We start from the raw sequence: 20,504 nt of genomic DNA, 5'->3' as shown, positions 1-20,504 counted from the left end.
GATGTACATCGTGGTTTTGAGGATGTAGGCAATGTTGAGGATGTTGCAGGTCTTACTGCTGTTAGAGTTAACAAGCTCCTTGGGATGTAAAAGATAAGCAGACTCATGCATTGATTGCTTTTTCTATGAAGCTCACTATTACTCCTCACAATCGTTCATCAAAATATGCAAAACATGCTTGGGATATTTTGGCTAGTCTTTATGCAAGTCGCAATGAGGCTAAAATTGAATTGTTGCGTAAAGAGCTAGAGTCAAAGATTATGCATGAGGAAGATGATATGGAAATTTTCCTTGCTAGTGTCAAGGATATCAATGAGCAACTTATTTTTGCAGGTGAAGTCATTTTAGACAGTTGCCTTGTGTACGCTGTTCTTGATGCCTTACCAGGTTCTTACTAGATTTTTGCTAGTACTTGGAGACTTATGACCCCAAGGAAATCATGAAGTTTTCAAGTTTGATGCATTATGCACATTGCTGCTGCAAGAGTCGCTTTCCAGAAAAATTGGACTAGACAACGTGTAGTTGAACATGCCTTTATTGCTACTCAAAGAAAAGGTGGTAACACCAATGCAACCACTTCTTATATTTCTTCTATGAGTGGAAAATCACATGTTCCTAATGCTTCTAATGGCAGTAATTTGTCAAGAAATTTTGGTGATAAGGGAAAAAAGAAGGTGTGTTGCCATTATTGTAAGGCTAATGATCACTTGATCAAGCAGTATCCTAAGTTGAAGGCCAAAGAGGCTAAAAAGAAAGAGGGTGGTTCCACTGCAAATGCTGATTCCACTACCAATACAACTATTGTTGAGTCTTCTGTGAAAGGAGACTGTGATGCTGATGTTTATGCAGAATGGGCTTTTAGTGCAAAGTGTACCTATAATCTTGTTTTCCATGATGCATGCATGTCAATTGATGCGTATTCACATGTGTGGTATTTTGATAGTGGTGCTACAAAGCACATTACCTCACATCATGATTTGTTCACCTCTCTTGAGTCTGTCGCTCATGGGAATTTAGTTACTTGTGCCAACAATGCCTCTTATCCGATTTAGGGAGTTGGAGAGATTGTGCTTACTACTGTAAATGGTAGTTCTTTCACACTTGTTGATGCGTCATATGTACCTGGGATCAAGAAGAATTTTTTGTCTATTTTTGCACTTGCTAGACTTGGTCGTACTCAAATTTTTGGATGAAAAATATACAGTACATGATCTCAATTTTGGTGATTAAATTGTTGCATCTTGCATTTTATGCCATGGGCTATATAAGCTCACTTTGTATGACAAGTGTGTGAAAAAATTTACAAAATGCAGTTGTGGATTCTAAGGTTATTTCATATGCAAAACTTTGGCATGCACGTTTTGGGTATCTAAATTTTTCTTGTTTGTTGCATTTGCAGAGATCTGATATGGTTGCTTCTTTCCCACCTCTTGAAGCACTTGTCACAAACATTTTTGTGAAGGCTATATTTTGGGTAAGATGCAACATTCAAAGTTTCCAAAGGATGGTTCAGCTAGGGCCACATGCAGGTTGCAGCTTGTGCATAGTGATGTTTGTGGGCCCATGCAAACTCCTTTCTTGGGAAATTACCTTTACTTCGTGACTTTCATTGATGATTATTCCAGGCATGCATGGGTATTTCCGCTTAAAGAAAAGTCTAAAGGATTTATGTGCTTCAAATAATTTCTGGCTATGGCTGAAAATGTCTCAAAATGTACTATGGTCACCCTCCGTTCCGATTGAGGGGGGGAGTATATGTCTCATGAATTTAATGCATTTCTGGCTCGTCGTGGGATAAAAAACCAATGTATTGTGCCTTATAAGCTTTAGCAAAATGGGGTTGCTAAGAGAAAAAATAGGTCACTTACAGAGATGGTCAAAAGTCAAGCTTTGCAGCATTCATTTTGGCTTGAGCCCATTATGTGTTCCGCTTATTTAATTTACTTAAAATTTTTCCTACAAAAGCTTTGCAATCTATTACTCTATATGAAGCATGGCATGATAGAAACCCTTCTATTGAGAACATGCGTATTTTTGGTTGTTTGGCATATGCTTTGGTGCCACAAACACAGCGCAAAAAATTGGATGATAAGGCTGTCAAATGTATTTTTGTCGGGTATAGTGCTGAAAGAAAAAGTTACAAGTCATATCATCCGCAAACAAATCATATCTTGGTCTCACAAGATGTTGCGTTTGTGGAAGATTTTGTTCAGCCCTTGTTGTCATATACTAGAGACAGTAATGTCAGCTCACAGGACATTTATGACAATTTGTTGCCTCTTTTCAGTGGTGGAAGTTCAAATATAAATTCCAATTAGGCAAATGTACAGCCTATGGGGGTTTCTAAAAATGTTACAAATCGGTCTATTACTGATGCAGATGTACATGATGTACTTGATGAGGAAAGAGTTGAGAATGAGCAGGCTAGAGATATGCCTAAATGGCTAGTGCATACTTTGCATGATAGTAAATTGGATGCACCTTGGCCTAATCGAACTTGTTTAGGTTCTCGCCATGCATCTTTTTACAAAGGCATTGTCTTGTGAGAAGTTTGAAGCTTTTTGCAAAGAATTGGGCTTACTCTCCTTTGTGGACTGATCATATTCTTAGGGCATGGCACTTCCCTTTATACTATGTGCCAGCTCTCGTTCACCGCATCACTCCAGGGGGATTTTTTACCATATATGTGTGGTGGTGATGTGTGTGAACACATTCGAGACCACAGGGGCATTTTTTCCCTCACTAGGACATGGAAAACTCTACGAGTTTCCATCATGAAGCAATTTCTTCCAAGCGATACTAAAGATAAAGTTCTTACTGAATGGAGCGGCTTGAAGCTTCTCTCTCATGAGTCTATCAACAAGTATGTAGACAAGTTTTGGGATTTACATCTCAAAGCTACTGTCTTTCAAAAGATAGACTTTGCGGAACAAAGACAGCAATTCTGTGCGGGATTACCTGAAGAGATGGCCGAATACATCAACTCTCAACGGCCCGGTACTATTACCGAAGTAATCCACCACACCATGGTTGCTTCACGCATCAATTTCCATCAAGGGGCTAGATGTAATGTCAAGCCCATGGAAAACAAAGATAAAAATGATGCAAAAGGGAAATCCAATGCTCAAAATAATTCCCAAGGCACTTCCAACAACAACAACAACAACAATTGGTCCAAGGAGAAGGGAGTTTACAAAGGTAAAAACAAACTCTCTCCTAAAGATCTAGAAGCTTTTCGCAAGGACCATAAATGTTTCAAGTGTGGGGAGCAAGGACATGGCTATCGTTCTTGCCCCAAGAAGAATACTCACAATGAGACTCCTAGGGCTTTCACCATCGAAGCTCCAAAAGAGGATTCTCAATGCAAAGGATCATCACTCTCCTATGCTTGGTGAAAGGTAAGAGAGCATGATGCCTTCATCTTGTTTGACCCTGGCTCTACTCTCAACTTCATATCAATAGAGTTGGCCACCAATTTGGGCATTCAAGCTTTTGAGATGGGAGATATAGTAACAGTTGATGGAGCTTTCAAGGGACAACAAGCCTCCGTTACTCCCTTGATTGGGAAGTTGAGGCTTCATGTCCAAAGCTATGTCGACAAAGAAGACTTCTTCATCTCTCCTCTCCAACATCAGGATGTTATCCTAGGGGCACCATGGTTTGATCGCATGGCTGCCAACATGAAGTTCCCTGAAAGGAGAATTTACTTCACCTACAGGGGAAAGAACATGTATATAGATGCTAGTGAGCGTGGTCGCACTATTCCACTTGTAAATCCTCTTTCTTTTGATAAATCAATGAAGAGCTCAGTTTCTGCGTACATGATTTATGTCAAAGAGTCTCTAAAAGCTAATAATGTTTCATCAAATGAAAATGATAGGAATCAAGAAGAGTTAGACTTGTCTACTTTTCTAAAAGGATTCCAAGATGTGTTCATCGATGATATCCCTATGGACCTACCTCCAAAACGAGGGGATGATGACCATCGTATTGAGCTCCTTCCAGGAAGCTCACCGCCTAACAAACCTCCTTATCGAGTCTCACAAGCTCAACAAGAGGAGATTATGAGGCAAGTACAGGAATTGGTAGACAAAGGGATGGTGAGGCCTAGTTCCTCTCCCTTTTGTTCTCCAGTCCTTTTAGTGCAAAAGAAAGATGGTACATACCGTATGTGTGTGGACTATCGAGCACTAAACCATATCACTATCAAAAACAGATTTCCCGTGCCTCGGGTAGAAGATCTGTTTGATAAGCTACAAGGCTCTACCTACTTCAGTAGGATTGACCTTAAGAGTGGCTATCATCAAATAAGGATAGTGGATGAAGATATCCTAAAGACCGCGTTTCGCACAACATTTGGTCTTTATGAATATCTAGTCATGCCTTTTGGCTTGACTAATGCACCAGCTACTTTCAATCGTCTCATGGAGAAAAATATTAGACCATATCGTAAATTCATTGGAGTGTTCTTTGTTGATATCATCATCTACTCCAAATATTTGGAGGAACATAAGAAACATCTCCAAGTGATTTTTCAAGCCTTAAGGGAAAACAAACTTTTTCTCAACCAAAAGAAAAGTGAATTCTTCCTTCAAGAGATTCAATATCTAGGTCATATTATCTCTCACGATGGTATTCGTATGGATCCATCAAAGTTAGAGGTAATAAAATCATGGCCTAACCCAAGGAATCTACATGAGCTAAGAAGCTTTATTGGTATGTGTGCATACTATAGACGCTTCATAGCAAAATTCTCTCAAGTAGCAGGACCACTACACGACTTAACAAAGAAGAACGTTAAGTTTGTATGGACTGCTAAGGAGCAAAAGGCGTTTGAAAAACTCAAAGAGAAGCTTACTTCCCAACCAGTCCTCGTGCTTCCGGATCTCTCAAAACCATTTGAGGTCCAATGTGATGCTTGTGGTGATTGCCTTGGAGCGGTTTTGCTTCAAGAAGGGCATGCCATAGCATATGAGAGCCGAAGGCTCAATAGTGATGAACAAGTCTTGGGCATTTATGAGAAAGAGCTTTTAGCTGTTCTACATGCCCTAGATACATGGAAGCACTACCTATTGGGGACTCCATTTATCCTACGAACCGACCACCAAAGTCTCAAGTATTTGATGAAGCAAACCAAACTTTCCGACAAACAAATGAGGTGGGCAAATTTTCTTTCGCAATTTAATTTCCATATTGCTCACATAGCTGGTAAGCACAATCAAGTTTCCAATGCACTTTCACGACGACCAAAAGTTAATGCGGTGTCTATAGCTACTCACAATGATCTATCCTCTATGATAGATGAGTATGCTACTGACCCTGACTTTAGAGACATAATGTCAGCCCTTGCTTTGGGGAAGAAAGAGGAACCATTCACCTTGCAGGATGGTTATCTTCTCCACGGCAATAGGCTATGTGTTACCCATTCCCTTCGTGAGAAGGTTATGTATGAATCCCATGCTCCTCCATATGCAGGGCATAGAGGTATTCAACCTACTCTCCGAGGAGTAGAGACGTATTTCTATTGGCCTACCATGAAAGTGGACATACAAGAGTATATTTCAAAATGTGTAGTATGCCAAAAGACCAAGTAGGATAGAGGGAAGCAACCTGGATTACTCCAGCCATTGCCTATTCCAAATTCACCATGGGAGAGTATATCCATGGATTTCATCTTTGGATTACCCAAGTCTATCCATGGGAATACAGGAATATGGACAATAGTCGACAGATTTAGCAAACAAGCACATTTTATTCCTGTCAAAAAGACTATTAAGGCACATCAAATGGCAACTCTCTTCATATCTCAGATTTTCAAGCACCACGGATTACCCACATCCATCGTGTCAGATAGAGATCCGAGAATGACCAGTAATTTTTGGAAAGGTCTCTTTGAAAATCTAGGAACAAGATTGAATTTCTCTTCGGCCTATCACTCACAAACGGATGGCCAAAGTGAGATAGCCAATCTTACGATACTCGATCTACTCAAGACTTATGTTACTGAAGTAGATCAACGCTCACAATGGGAAAAGTATTTACCTCTAGTAGAGTATGCCTACAATAATACTGTACATACTTCTACGGGGAAAGCACCTTTCGAGATCATAGAGGGAAGACCTAAAAGTCCCTTGCTACTCAAAGTACATGGGAAGATCTTCGCCTCCGATGAATATAGCCGTGACCTACAAGAATCTTTTCAAAAGATTAGGGAGGCTATAGCCATCTCTCAACAAAGGCAAAAAGCTACTGCTGATAAGCACAGAAGAGCCTTAATGTTCAAAGAAAAAGATTGGGTCTTACTCAAGTTTCCTAAGGCTCGATTAAGGCAAACGACGGGCAAAAATCCTACGGGCCATCAAAAGTATTATGCTAAACTAGCAAAAAGATACTATGGTCCTTTCCAAAACTTGAATCCTATCAATGAGACGGCTTATCAACTCAAGTTGCCCAACCATTGGCTTATACACAATGCCTTTCATGTAAGCCTACTTAAGCCTTACAAAGGAGAGCCACCAATTGAACCAATTATTGAAGACCCTCCCGAAGTTGAAGACCAAGAAGAGGTGCTACAACCTGAAGCTGTCCTTCGGCATGAAGACAAGGTACTACAACATGGTAAGATAATCCGACGGTAACTTATTAAGTTCATAAATTATCCTTTTGAAGATGCTAAATGGATGCAAGGAGTACAACTTAAGGATAGTATGAACCTTTTCAATGCTTACAATGCTACATTAGAGTAAGCAAATGTACAATTCTCTTTTAAATGACTCATGTTTTTGTCTTATAAGACTAATCCTCTTTTTAATTGTGCACAAATTTAACTAGGATGCATGCTTAGAATCATGTTTGTGATGACGACGTCTCTCAAACACCAAGTAGAATTTGTCACTCTACTTTGGGAGAATGAAATGGACTAAAGAGTAGACATGCTTGCGGCAGCTATGTCTCCCAAGCAACAAATGGATTAGTCATCCATCTTCGAAAGATGTCGTAGGGTAAAAAAGGGATCCTCTACCCGCTAAGTATGATTGACTAATGACTAAGCCTTTATCTCTTCTACCTCATAGTCGAGGACGACTATGATTTCAAGAGAGAGGTAATGTCATAAAATCTAATATCTAACCAACCCAAATGATTTTCTCATATTAAATTGATCACTTAATGTGGGAGAATAAACGGGAACAAGTGTTAAGATATAGATATGTGCTTATAGATCTATCTCAACACGGGGCCAATAGTAAAGGGGCCCAAATGGGAGATGGTCTATCAAGAGCAAGGCTAACCAATGGAGCATAAAACCTTAGGGTTAGCTTCATTGAAGACCTCCAATAATGTGTGTAAAAGTCCTTTGACCTTAGGTAAGCTAGGGCTGAGCTTGAGGTGGGAACCCGGCCCAAGCTCGAGGTGCTTGACCTGCTTGAGGTGCTTGTCGTGCTTGAGGTGTTGTCTTGCTTGAGGTGCTTGATTAAGGTGCTTGAGGTGCTTGACTTACTCCATGCTTGAGGTGATTGACTTGCCGCTTGGTTAAGGTGCTTGAGGTGCCTTGACATGCTTGCCTGAGATGCTTGTGGGAATACCCCCTAGTCCAAGTTCTTTGTCATGCTTGATGACTAAGGTGCTTGAGCTCCTAAAGTCAAAAGCATCCCTACAAGAGGGGGGGCGAGCCCTTTTCCTAGGGATTAGAGAGAGAACACACACTCACACTCACAAGGGAAGCCCCAGCTTGAAGAGGAAGCAAGGACACATGTCAAGTCCCTACGCATGTTACCTTCATGTGTTGCTTGAAGCCTATTGGCTAGGCTTCAAAGGGGTCCAATGATAAATTACTTGAATTATCTAAATGTTTTTGCATTTATCAAATCCTCTCTCTCAAAGGGGAAAGGGGGACACTTGTCCCAAGGCTATCCCTATTGCTTGTAATGGCTTTTGCTTGTGATTGTGTGCTATGCAAAGTGGAAGAGCTCCCTCTCCAAGCAAGTAAAGGTTGAGAGCCTACACCAACACTCTTGGCTATGGAGTGCAAATCCAACCAAGAGCCATGCTTAAATGCTTAATCTTGTCATCTCCTTCTTCTTCATTACTATGCTATTATGTATGCTAGCAACAAGAGTATGATAAGTGAGGAACTAATTATTTCTCCTACGAAATGTTTCTTCTTACTCTTCCCTACCCTCATTCCCTGATAGCTCTCTCCACCTTCGAAGGTGTTTGAGGTCTTGGGACTGAGGCTTGATATAGTTAAAGATTTCTTCAAGTTTAGGTTATGCTATGATGGTGATGCATGAAGCTTTCCATCTTCATTGCTTCACCTAGGTCACAAGGAACACAAAGAATGTATTGTAACAAGTCTCTTTTTATGGGATAAATCATAATACAAATGCCTATTGGAGGGGGGACCGGCTCCACATAAATCCGGTCCTCAACTGTTGTCATGTTCTCTAAATTCTCTCTCTTGCAAAAGTATTGTCTATGCCAAGTTAACTAATTTCTATAATTATGTTGCTACCTTCAATTATGTCTACCCGCTATGCTCACAAAATCATTTCTTGAAAGTAATCTCATTAAATTCCGCTACTCTCAAATTGAATAGGCAAATTCCATTACAAATATACTCTCTATTGTGCATCTTGAGCATCCTTCGTCTTCTCCAAGCTGTGTGTTTTCTTGCAACCCTAATTCCAACATGAAGCTCAAAAGAAACATATCCGTCAAACTCGGTAGGGATATGTAGGGAGGCGTTGTAGCATGACCTAATCGCAACCCACATAAAATTATCAAATTTGTGGATCAGTAACCCGGCTAGGGCATGGAAGCACGAGCATCAAATGAATGGAACAGAGGATTCAAGAGATCACCTCTCCATTGCAATTAGAGATTAGCCATCCCAAGACTAACTCTAAACCTACTCTAATCACTAATCAAACAACTCCTACACACATCAAGCCCACCAAAGTCCGACTTGCCATAGACTAGAAACCCCAAGCACACTAATGATAAGCACACACTAATTACCACATGTCAATTATGGCACTTCATCAATAGCTACACACACGAGGTGAATGGTGCTAGAGCTTCATAAAACCTATCTACATACAAGAAAAGAATAGGGCACACACACAAATTATAAGATTAAGACCCAACTTAATCAACCTAATTTGTGATGCTAAATATCGCAAATCAATTGCTTGTAGAGAGATAAGAGTGGTTACTAGCAAGAAGTACATACATCTCTCAAATCTAGAATAATGAAAGTGTAATACTACTTCATGACAAGATGAAATGTAGAGAAGAAGTAGACTAATGAGAAAATAAGAATTAGATAAGAAGAGCTTACTCTAATTACAATGGTTAGCACTAGCCTCTTAAGCATGGGCATTAAGCTCAAGGCTAGGCCAAAGAGTGAACACTCTTGAGAGAGGGAGCTCTCAAAAGTGGATCCTCAAGAGTGGATACTCAAGAATGAAGCCTCCTTTCCTAAAGGATTCTTTTTAAGGAATTTCACCACAATCCCTTCTACTATGGGTTTAATCTTGAGCCCTCAAACTACCATATACAACTTTGGAACTCCAAGTGATCTCAAGACTTATACAAGGTGACTTGGAAATATTATGCACAACCATAGATATCTCCCACTTGATGCACATTCGATGTAGCCAGTGTTAGACGCTCCTAACATTCCCCCATTCCTAATTTGACAGACATCCTCGTGTGCTGGTGAAGCAAGACACGGTGACATGGTAGAAAGCAAGTCCATGGAAGAAATGTTGAGCTGGAAAACATAAGAACAAGTAATGAGCATCAAAGGCCACCAAGAACGAATAAAAAATGAACCACAATGAAAAATCATGCAAAGTGAATTTTTTGCTTCTAAAAGATGGGTGAATCATAGTCAAAAACTAGACAACATAAAGCAAAAAAACACTCAAACTATCATGAAGATTAACCCACTTGAAATTTTAGCACCCAAACTTTTTCATGAATTTGTAGCAAAGTGCTATATTTGTCGTGATCCTCTCATCAAGAATTTTGCAAGATTTTGAGGCCCTCTTGATGGATAGTAGTTTTATGGTTTATTAGATTCATTTCATGGCTAAATGCAGTCCAAGCTGGTCAAAAGACTGCTAGTGGAGCTCAACTTTTCTAGTTTTTCTCTAAATGCAACATGAAGGATGTTCTATGACATCTATGAGATGTGCAAGTCCGATATGAGTTTCTCATTTAGGTTTATTTAGTAGGTCTAGTGCAAATTTTATCATTACCTCTATGAGGTTGTATGGTATACTTTATGAGTGTAATGCCTTTGTAAGCATCAAACCAAGATTCATTTTGACTCCATGCAAACACTATGAGTGTAGAGTTTTACTTATAGCATTGATCATATGTACGATCACAGTTGGTATTTTATGGACTACGGTAGTGTAAGTATGCTCGTCGATTAAGATTAAGTACAACGTGTGCTTCTAGTTTTGCTTCTCAGCAATTCTATTGCAGTATGTCTACAAGATGGTATGGTGTATCATGAGCAAGATAATATACACTACCATACATGTGTAGTAGATGTGTATCCAGTTCACTATTTAACCTTAGTATTTCTATTTTAGAATATTATAATGTATATATGGCTATGGGCCAATACAAAGAGTGCTGCCATTTTGAGTTTCTCTTATTAGCATTACTATTTTGGAATACTATGAGTGTGCAGCTTGAAGTTAGCTTTGTTCATATCTAGGATCATGTTTGTCTACTCAAATTAGAAGCAATGTGTAACCGTATGGGCACAAAATTTCAACAAAGAGATGTAGGTTCAATTCTTATGCATCACATGTGGCTGCCATTTTTCTCTAAAGATCACCTTGCATAAGATCTTGCAAGAGGGGTATGTATGGCCTAGTTTGCACAAGGATGTTCACCATTGGTGTAGGTCTTGCAATAGGTGTCAAGCATTTGGGAAGAGAGTGTTGAAGCCAGAGCTACAAAAAACCATTATGGCGTTTCATGTGTTTGAAAAGTGGGGGATTGATGCAATAGGCCCGCTACCTATCACAAGCAGGGGCAAAAGATATATTTTGATTGCAATGGACTATCTCTCTAGATGGGCGGAGGCTATAACAGTAAAACAAATCACTGCAAAGGATGTGGAAAAATTTGTGTGCGATGAAATATGTTGCAAGTTTGGGGTGCCACTAGAGATACTTTCAGATAAGGGGCCAGGATTTAGAGCTAAACTGCTATACTTTTTATGCGCGAAGATGAAGATTAGGCACCAACATACCATTCCTTATTATCCACAATGTAATGGCTTAAATGAAAGATTCAATGGTGAGTTGGTACAAATTATTTCAAAAGTGACAGAGCACCAAGGAAAGAATTGGGATTTGGAATTGCCTAGTGCATTATGGGCTTACCGTACTTCGGTGAAGACAGGTACAGGGTTTACTCCATTTCATTTGGTATATGGAAAGGAAGCACTATTGCCTGTGGAAGTAGAGTTGCCTGTAGTAAAGATGCTAGAGAAGATGCTTGGGCCGCCTAGTGATGCATTCAAAGAGAGGCTCTTACAGTTACAAGAGGTTCAGCTGGATAGGATGAGTGCATTGGAACATTATGGGCAGATGCAAGATATGGCTTTGACAAAGATAAATGAAAAGGTCAAAAGTAAGGGTATCAAGAAGCATGACTTGGTTTTGTGCAACAATAGTAAGCTGGAAAACACCTTCCAAAAGAAGTTTCAAATTAAGTGGGAAGGCCCTTTCAAGGTAGTAGCGTGTTTTCCGAATGGTACATATCAGCTGGCTAACCTGGATGGAATTCTACATAAGTCAAGGGTAAATGGATTGCATCTCAAATTATATCATGCCAGGTTAATGATGGTGGAGCAAGATGAGCTGTCTGTAGAAAAAGTAATGTGTGTGACGGATGAGGAGACCTGTGATTCGGCAAGTCTCATAACTCTTTTTGTTGCTGCTGATCATGAATTATCTAGCAGGCTAGGGGATGGGCAAACTATGTTAGGAGTTTTTTTGGAGAAAGGGATTTCACATATGTATATACACATGCATGGCATAAAATAAAGGATTGCCCATTTTCCAGAGCCAGGTGGTTACGTGGGTCCCACATGTGTACAGGTAGGACATCATGTACATAGTGCATCGATTTTCATCGTCACTAGTATCACTGTGTTTTTTCTATAATAATGAGGAGTTTGTAGCACATAAAAATTCTCGAGGAAGCTATTCGTGGGCCGACAACATGAGGTAAGCAGGTGCGTCAGATGGCATCTAGTGGCGTCAGGAGGTCGAATGTGGTCAATATTTGCACGTGGATAAGTACGGACACAACGTGGGTGTTTTCTTGTGATGATTGTGCAGAAAGATCATCATGAGAATTGTATTTGGGGGCCACTTCATGTGGTTGCGGGATACATTATTGGAAAACGTTGAGTGTCAAGTGTGCGGATGGATGGAGCAGGGTGACAACTATGCACTGCAAGGTCACTTTTTGGCCTGTTCGGGGTCCGTTTGAGGTCAACTAAAAGGCCAAAGGTGACCAAGTAATAAAAATAAGTGTGGGAACTGAAAAACCTAAGAGAAGACCAGAGAAAATGTGGAGAGAAGAGGAAGAACAATTGCAACTGAGTTTTTGCTGTTTTTGGAGCCTATTTTGGCGATAAACTGCTCATCCACGGTCGGATTTGAGCAATTTGACATTGTAGACTAGGGTTTTGGGCCGTTTCGGATGTGATGGTGCTGTCTTTTTGTGATTGTATCTAGCATATTTTACCCATATTGTGTGAGCTATTTGCCCCATTGGTGTTGGCCCAAGCTCAATTGTATCTAAACATAAAAAATTCTTCTCTTTTGAGCTGAGTTTTTGTGTGTGTATGTGTGTGTGTGTCTCTGTGTGGAGTGGGAAAATGAATAATCTCTCTCCTCTCACTCCATCGGTGTGTTCCCTGTCTCGTCCAGGTGGGTCTTGTAAGCCGAGTGGTGCCCCATAGTGTGTGTGTGTGTGTGTGTGTGTGTGTGTGTGTGTATCATCCCAAGAGTGTGTGTCGGATCATTATAGAGGTGTTGTTTGTGTTTCCATCTCGCTCACAACGGCATTGCTTTTCTCTTTGTAAGAAATAAGGCCATGCCAAGGATGAGAACACAAAGAGAAGCGTGTAATTTGATAGGTCATAGTATGTTGGAGCTATGCTAAACCTAAAAAGCATTGCACACAGTTGGAAATGCCATGAGAAAATCAAACAATGTGCATGCTATCTATAGTCTCCTAAAACAGCACCTCGGGTAGGACCAATTAGTCAAACAAAAGGTGTATCATCTAATTTTTTCCTAAATTACAATGAGAGTAAGAGACTATATTGAAGTAGAACAACCCACAATAAATCCTTTAACCCCAACAATCTAAACTACCTCTACGATAGGATGCACCAGATGGCATATATTCAAGTATTGTACGTAGTGTCTTTTTGCTCTATACACCACATATATGAGTAGGACATGCCAAAGATACATCAAATAAGCATACATGTATACCATTAATTTGAAAACACATAAAAAATCTATATTTTTACAATTTAAGTGTAATTAATCACCTACGTGTCACTAGAGAGAGGATATGTGACTATAAACTACAGAAAGGGTGTGATTGCAAGCTAGAGAGAGTGTGTGATTGTAAGTAGAGAGAGAGAGAGAGAGAGAGAGAGAGTCTGTAAGTGGATAAAGTAAATGAGAGTTGTGTGAAAGATACAACAATATTGATCGATAAGGTATTTAATCGATATTTTTTGTTGTTTTATAACTATAGCTTATCATTTGTTATACATCAATAAATTTATTGATCAATAAGATTATCCTTATCAATCAAGTAAGTAGTAATTTGTTCATTTATTAATACATAATTTGAAAAAATGTGTTTATTTTAAAATTATACATTTTTTTCATTATTTAATCAAATAAATGTAGCTCAACTTAGAAGGAGTAATACTTTTGCTATTGTGAAATTTTCAACTATGAAATCATGCTGGAAAGACCAATCATAAGACAAATCTAGATGGTTCATGATTGGGGATAGAAGGCCATACTCAGGGGGTTCACCATTTAGTATCGCCCTATATAACGTGCGTTTATGGGGTATTAAAAAAATCACTCTGAATGAAAAAAATGACCCCTTATTTTAGGATTTTTTTCCAAAATTGAATAATAAAACCCTTTATTTTAATGCATCTCTGTTGAATTGCCTAACCTCTCCTATCGAACTCACATTATAAATTAACATGATTACATAGTGCACCCCTCGAGATGCCATATACCTTAGACAACTTGAGGTTATAACTAAAGTCTAGTAGACCATTGTCAGAGGGACATAGACAAGACCCCAATAGAGGGTTTTGATACCAAGGCATTGGCATCTAGTGATGCAATCTATCATCATGGCTTAAGGATGATGCTCCTATGTGGTTGTATGCAACTTCCAAAAACGATAGTGTTCGTAAGGAGGATTGTATCCTAGAAAGGATGTAATAGATGATGCTTATGTTTGTGAATCCTTTCCATAACATCTGTTTGAATCATTCACATGGATGGATATTTTAGCCACCATGAACATTAGAGAGGGGGAATGAGGAACACACCTAGCACACATACAATTGCCTCTCTCTATATAGCCTAGGGCATTCACAACACCCCTATTCCCTATGTTAAGTATGGAGCCTGATTTACCCTTGTAATTTTTTGTGGTAAAAGCGCACATTTGTAAGGCCCCCATTATGAGGAGAAGCCATCGTGCGTGAAAAAAAATCACTCGCCGGAAACCAAAATTTTCACAGCCAAAAATCAGGGGAAACTTTTTCCTTCGCCGGAATATTCCTTCTTGCCGAAATATTATGGCCGGACGGCGGCCGGAAAGTGGTCGGAAAACAACCGGTACGGTTGGCCGGTGGCCGGTGGCCGAATTCAAAAGCGGACTTGTCTTCTCAAGGGTGGCCACACATGGGCGGATTGAAGGGTCTGATTTGGACTTATTCACACAAGGGCGGCTACACATGGCTGCCTCTCATAAGAGAGGGCAGCCCTTTTGGCCTATAAAAGGAGGCCATTTCTACACACATTTCATAGTGTGAAGTTGATGCAACAAGGTGAGTGTGAGGTGGTGAGAGTGAAGCAAGGTGGTAGCTCCATTAAGGGTATAATCCCTTTGTAAACTACTTCTAGTTTTGATGTACTAAAGCCATTGAGTGGCTGCTTTCCCGTGGACGTAGCCCACATTGGGTGAACCACGTATATCGGGTATACTCTCTCTCTCTCTACTCTATAATCTCTTGTGTGTGTAATCTATCTCTCCATTAAGTAATCTACTCAAATATCTATTTAGCTACGTCATATTTGGTAACACCCTAGTCATCACACATAGAGACACACAATCATGAACCCTTTGTTGCACATGCTTATACCCAAGCAGGCTAGCTTACACATACCCAAACACCCTAGCTTACACATACCCATATCCATGTACACACCCTCATCTTGAAACATACCACCATATTCACATCTTCAAATACTCTCTCTCTCTCTCTCTCTCTCTCTCTCTCTCTCTCTCTCTGCAAACATGACCGTCACGTAGAACACACTTACATATTGAACACACAATTAGACACAAAATCAAGAGAGAAAATTAACACAACTTGAGAGTAAAGGTGACGATTATCATGGAAAAATCATTCAAAGGAGGATGTACAATCATGGAGTCGTGTCTTTATTTCTTCTCGTTGCTATCAATCATCCTTCGCGTCTTACATATGTTTCCCCTTTTCATGACCTCATGAGTTGAACAAAAAAAAGCCCATAACTTGCTCCTTATCCCTCCCTAGGGGCTTCCTTATGACCAAGATCCCCTTTTTGTTGCTCTTGGTCAGTTACTTTAGTTAGCACCTTGTAGCTTCTCTTTTGATCTTTTGCAATTGTGCTCTCAACTTTTGTACAATAGTGCCCCAAAAATACCACCATGATGCTGTGTTTTCTCCTCCCAAGCAGCCATATAGTGGTGCTCCCTTTGGTTTCCTTGCTTGTCCTTGCTTTGCCCTGAAGCTTGCTACCCACTTGTAGCATGTCCCAACTCTCCTTATTTCATTCTTGGTGGCCCCCACCTACAAATAGTGTAGCATCCTCCCTCTGCTTTTGTTGTGCTAGCTCTTTCTACTAATGTTCCATCCCTCTTGCACTCGGATTCACCTGTGGTAGCCCTCCCCTGTGGTAGCCCTCCTTTCATTTATCTCGTCCATTTTCTCATGGTCCCCCTTTTCCTCCTTTAGCCTTTCCTCACTTCAACCTTGCCCCACCATGCAAATTCCACCCCCATATATTTTAAGCAGTCAACCCTACAAGGTGACACATGGACAAACTATGTAAAATTCCTTCCCGTGTTGATGGCTTATGGCCACAAATGATCATGATCAACCCTGCAAAAATGGATCTCATGTGAAAAGTCCCTCTCCTAGAATGGTACGACTGCCTCGATCGCCAGCAATTCTAAGACGCAATTGTCTGCCATACTTCCGGATTAATGAGCTTCTAGACATTGATCTTTGAGCACACAAAGAAATTTTAACTCGCCAACTAGAGCAATCACTCTTCATACCCATCATGGTACCATTGAACAATATTGACCAACCTTCAATACTTCTAGACTTCCTAGCTAGAAAAGCTTGAAAACCAGTATACACCTATTGAATGCCACATTTGTCATACATATCTTGATGACACTTATTGTATCTACATCCTATATACACTCTACCATTATCTTTCTTGACTCCATATACCTACTTCCTACCTCTCCCTAGGTAGAAAATTTTTGGTTGCACCATCATTGCCCACCCCTTTGTTGATCATTCATGTTCAACCATAGCATTATTTAGATGTAAGGAGATTGCATAATAAAGAAATGATGTATATTAAATGTATAGCTAGTATAGATATTGAGAGAGAGAGAGAAAATCATCAGTCGCACAATCCCTCAAGGTCAAATGAAAAGCCATGAGCTCCCTCTCCTGCATGGTGTGAACTTCACTTGGATAAAAAATAAAATAACTTGCTTGCCATAAGAGATAATTGTTATCACCTAGGTAAAAAACAAGAGCATCCACTATCCCAAGGTAATAACCATCATCTCCTGGATCAAATATACAACATAGAGCATAGCCATCCACCAGGTTACACAATATGCATAGAAACAAGCCAACCTTGTAGATCTTCATAGCATGGTCCTTTATCACCCTATATTCGTACACATTATAAGAATATATACCACCATTTGAAACACTGTATCATAAGCAGTTACCCCACTATCTATTAGAGAGGTCTCCATAAAATAGTCCGCTTCAAGAAATCCGTGTATTTGGCCTCGAGTATCTAGCATAGAGCGGCCTGTAGAGAAACCTTCAATAGCATATCCATCAATAACATAGCACATACGGGTGTATGCATGATTAGACGTACCCATTTTTGTAGTCCCCCCCAAGCGTGACATCCAGGATTTGATTACTGGACGAGATACTCTTGATCATGAAGTACCACTACCCACCACATGGCCTTGTCACAAACTCGCCGAGCTACTTGTTGAAGCCACCACATAACTCGATGAGTTATGTGGTGACTCCACATGGCACGTGTCTCCTTCTACCTCGACTACACACACCGCCATGGAGGAAAATGCCACGTCACTCGACAAGTTACGTGGCGGTCTGGCTCAACGATTTAGGTTTGCCATGTCTATTCGACTTCAAGTGCCACGTCAGGACTCCACCTAACTCGATGAGTTACGTGGTGGCCTGATGTGGTGCTCAAAACTAGATCGGCATGGAAAACTCAACCTGCAAAGTCGGGCCGCCACGTAGCTCGTCGAGCTACATGGCATTGTCCTCCTTGGCGGCCATGTTTTTTTTGCATAACTCGACGAGTTACTTTAAAAATTTATTTCTTTATTTGAAGTATATCTTATTTTATTATATAAAAATAACTTGTCAAGTTACTTAAACTTTTTCTTTTTCCTAAAGTAACTCAAAATAAAAGTTTTTCCTAAAGTAACTTAAAGTTTTTTTCTAATATTTCCCAAAGTAGCTTTAGAGTTATTTTTTAACAAACTTATTTTTTTCTTCAGATGTTTGCTTTCTTTTAGAGAAACCTATTCAAAAGTTTTCTAAAAGGTATTGCAACAAGCACTTCAGGGGGAGGGGTTCCCCACCTCTTCATTTGTGGTCCATAGCCGAAAGATCTTGATGGCTTGGAAAGGAAGCCATCAGATCTTGATAGACTGGGAGTGGACTTTGTATTCACTATAGAAGTAATGAAAAGGACATTGGACTTTTATTCAAATGCCTCTAATACGGAAAAAAAATATGAAGCCTCACATTTTGGAGATCACACAATGGCAGAGGATATCTTGCACGGGGTGATAAGGCTTAGTCAGAGTAGAGTTGAAGATGGACATGTGGTGAAGGTATAATTAAGCTTAGACGCAGTGTTACAAAGCCTTCAAGTTTGATTTTCTCAATTGGTGGTGTTCTATTTTATGGGCTGTCAAATGTCAGCGTAAGGTATATGGGAGTGGGCAACACTGACGACCCATGACAAAAATGTGATATGTCAGTTCACAAGAGTAGGAAAATGTTTATGTGTGGCTAAATGCACCTCAGAGAAAACTAATCAAGATCTGGTTATGAGAGTGGCATCTGAGAAGCTTCCTTCTTTGTGTATGCTATGCTAGGGCTTACAAAGGTAGAGGAGGTCAAGCGAGAGTGCTTCCGAAAATGGGACGTCGTGATAGAGTAGTCCAGAGAGAGAGCACTAAGGAGGCCACTTGGTGGTGCTTCTTTTCCCCCAAAGATAGACTTTGCAGACCCAATACTTATTGCTGAGATACGATCGACTGCGGAGGGTACTCGCTCACAGTTTACCTCGTGAGTTTATGTAGATTTACAAATTTGGGAGATGGAATAGCAAGCCATCGCGCACTAGAAAACCAGGAGCTAGCGCTTTCCAGGATTTAGCTCTAGTGTGAAAGAGCTTGGTAGAGGTTGGAGAGTCTTCAACAACAACTGAGGCCCACGCTAAGCAAACTACAACACTTGGCAGTCAGCACACCGTAGCATAGAAGGACATGCATTGTGGCCCAATGTGGAAAACCCTAAGGGTTCTACTCACACTGTACATAGAGCATGTAGCTTCATAATGTGATTTAGATTGATTTATTTGTATACATTTTTGTGTTTGTTGCATTTTCTATATGGTTGTAGTCTCCATGTTTTATTTTATGCATTCCATTTGTACCCTATTGTTTCACAAGTTTCCTTATAATTGTATTTGCCATGTTCTAGTTTTTACAGTTCACTTGTACCACAACTTTATACGATGTATCCTTATGAGCGTGGTTCCTAAGTTTTACTTTATGCAGTTCATTAGTACCAAACCTCTGCAAAAATTGTGTTTATAATTATAGTCATCTTGTTCAAGTAAGGACTTCAACCACATCACACCTTTGTACGATGTGTCCTTATAATTGTAGTCACCATGTTCTATTTTTTGAAGTTCACTTGTATCAAAACTTTGTATAATGTGTCATGTTGATCGTAATTGCCATGTCTACTTTATGCAATCCATTTGTACCAAACCTCTACAAAATTTTTCTTTATGATTATAGTCATCTCATTATAGTTTATGGAGTTCAATTGTACCATAGCTTTGTACAATGTGTGCTTATGCCATGTTCTAGTTCTGGCAGTTCAATTGTAGCACACCTTTGTACAGTGTCTCCTTATGAGTGTAATTGCCATGTTTCGATGCAGTCCAGTTGTACCAAACCTTTGCAAAATGTGTCTTATGATTATAATTCTTTTTTCTAATTTTTTGTAGTTCACTTGTAACACACATTTGCATGATGTGTCCTTGTGAGAGTAATTGCCATGTTGTACTGCATGTAGTCCATTTATACCAAACCTTTGTAAAATGTGTCATTATGATTATAGTTTTGTTCTAGTTTGTGCATTTCACTAGTCCATGTGTCCTTGTTAGCATTTTCTCCATGTTTTATTTTTTGAAGTCTCGAAATTCTAGGGTGGCACAATCACCAAATTTTGGCGATTGGGCCCTTCCAAGGGCCCAAAGCCAAAACATTGGTGATTGTGCCACCCTAGACCAATGAGATGGCAACAGATCGTCATGAAACTTTGCAAAAGGTCATGTATTAGTGTCCTTTCCCCACCCTTGCAAAGTTTCACGGTCATCCACTTCCCTCTTGTTAGTGTAGGGTGGCACAATCACCAAATTTTGGTGATTAGGCCCTTCCAAGGGCCCAAAGCCAAAAATTGGCAATTGTGCCACCCTGGACCGATGAGACGGGAGAAGATGATAGTGAACCTTTGCGGGGGTGGGAAAATACACTAATAACCTACCCTTTCAAATTTTCATGGACGTTGCAATTGTCTCAACGATTTAGGGTGGTCC

Source organism: Adiantum capillus-veneris, chromosome 22, assembly GCF_014529385.1.
Source record: "Adiantum capillus-veneris isolate H3 chromosome 22, ASM1452938v2, whole genome shotgun sequence".
Classification (NCBI taxonomy): domain Eukaryota; kingdom Viridiplantae; phylum Streptophyta; class Polypodiopsida; order Polypodiales; family Pteridaceae; genus Adiantum; species Adiantum capillus-veneris.
The sequence above is the reverse complement of the archived record's forward strand: the minus strand, read 5'-3'. Positions refer to the sequence as shown.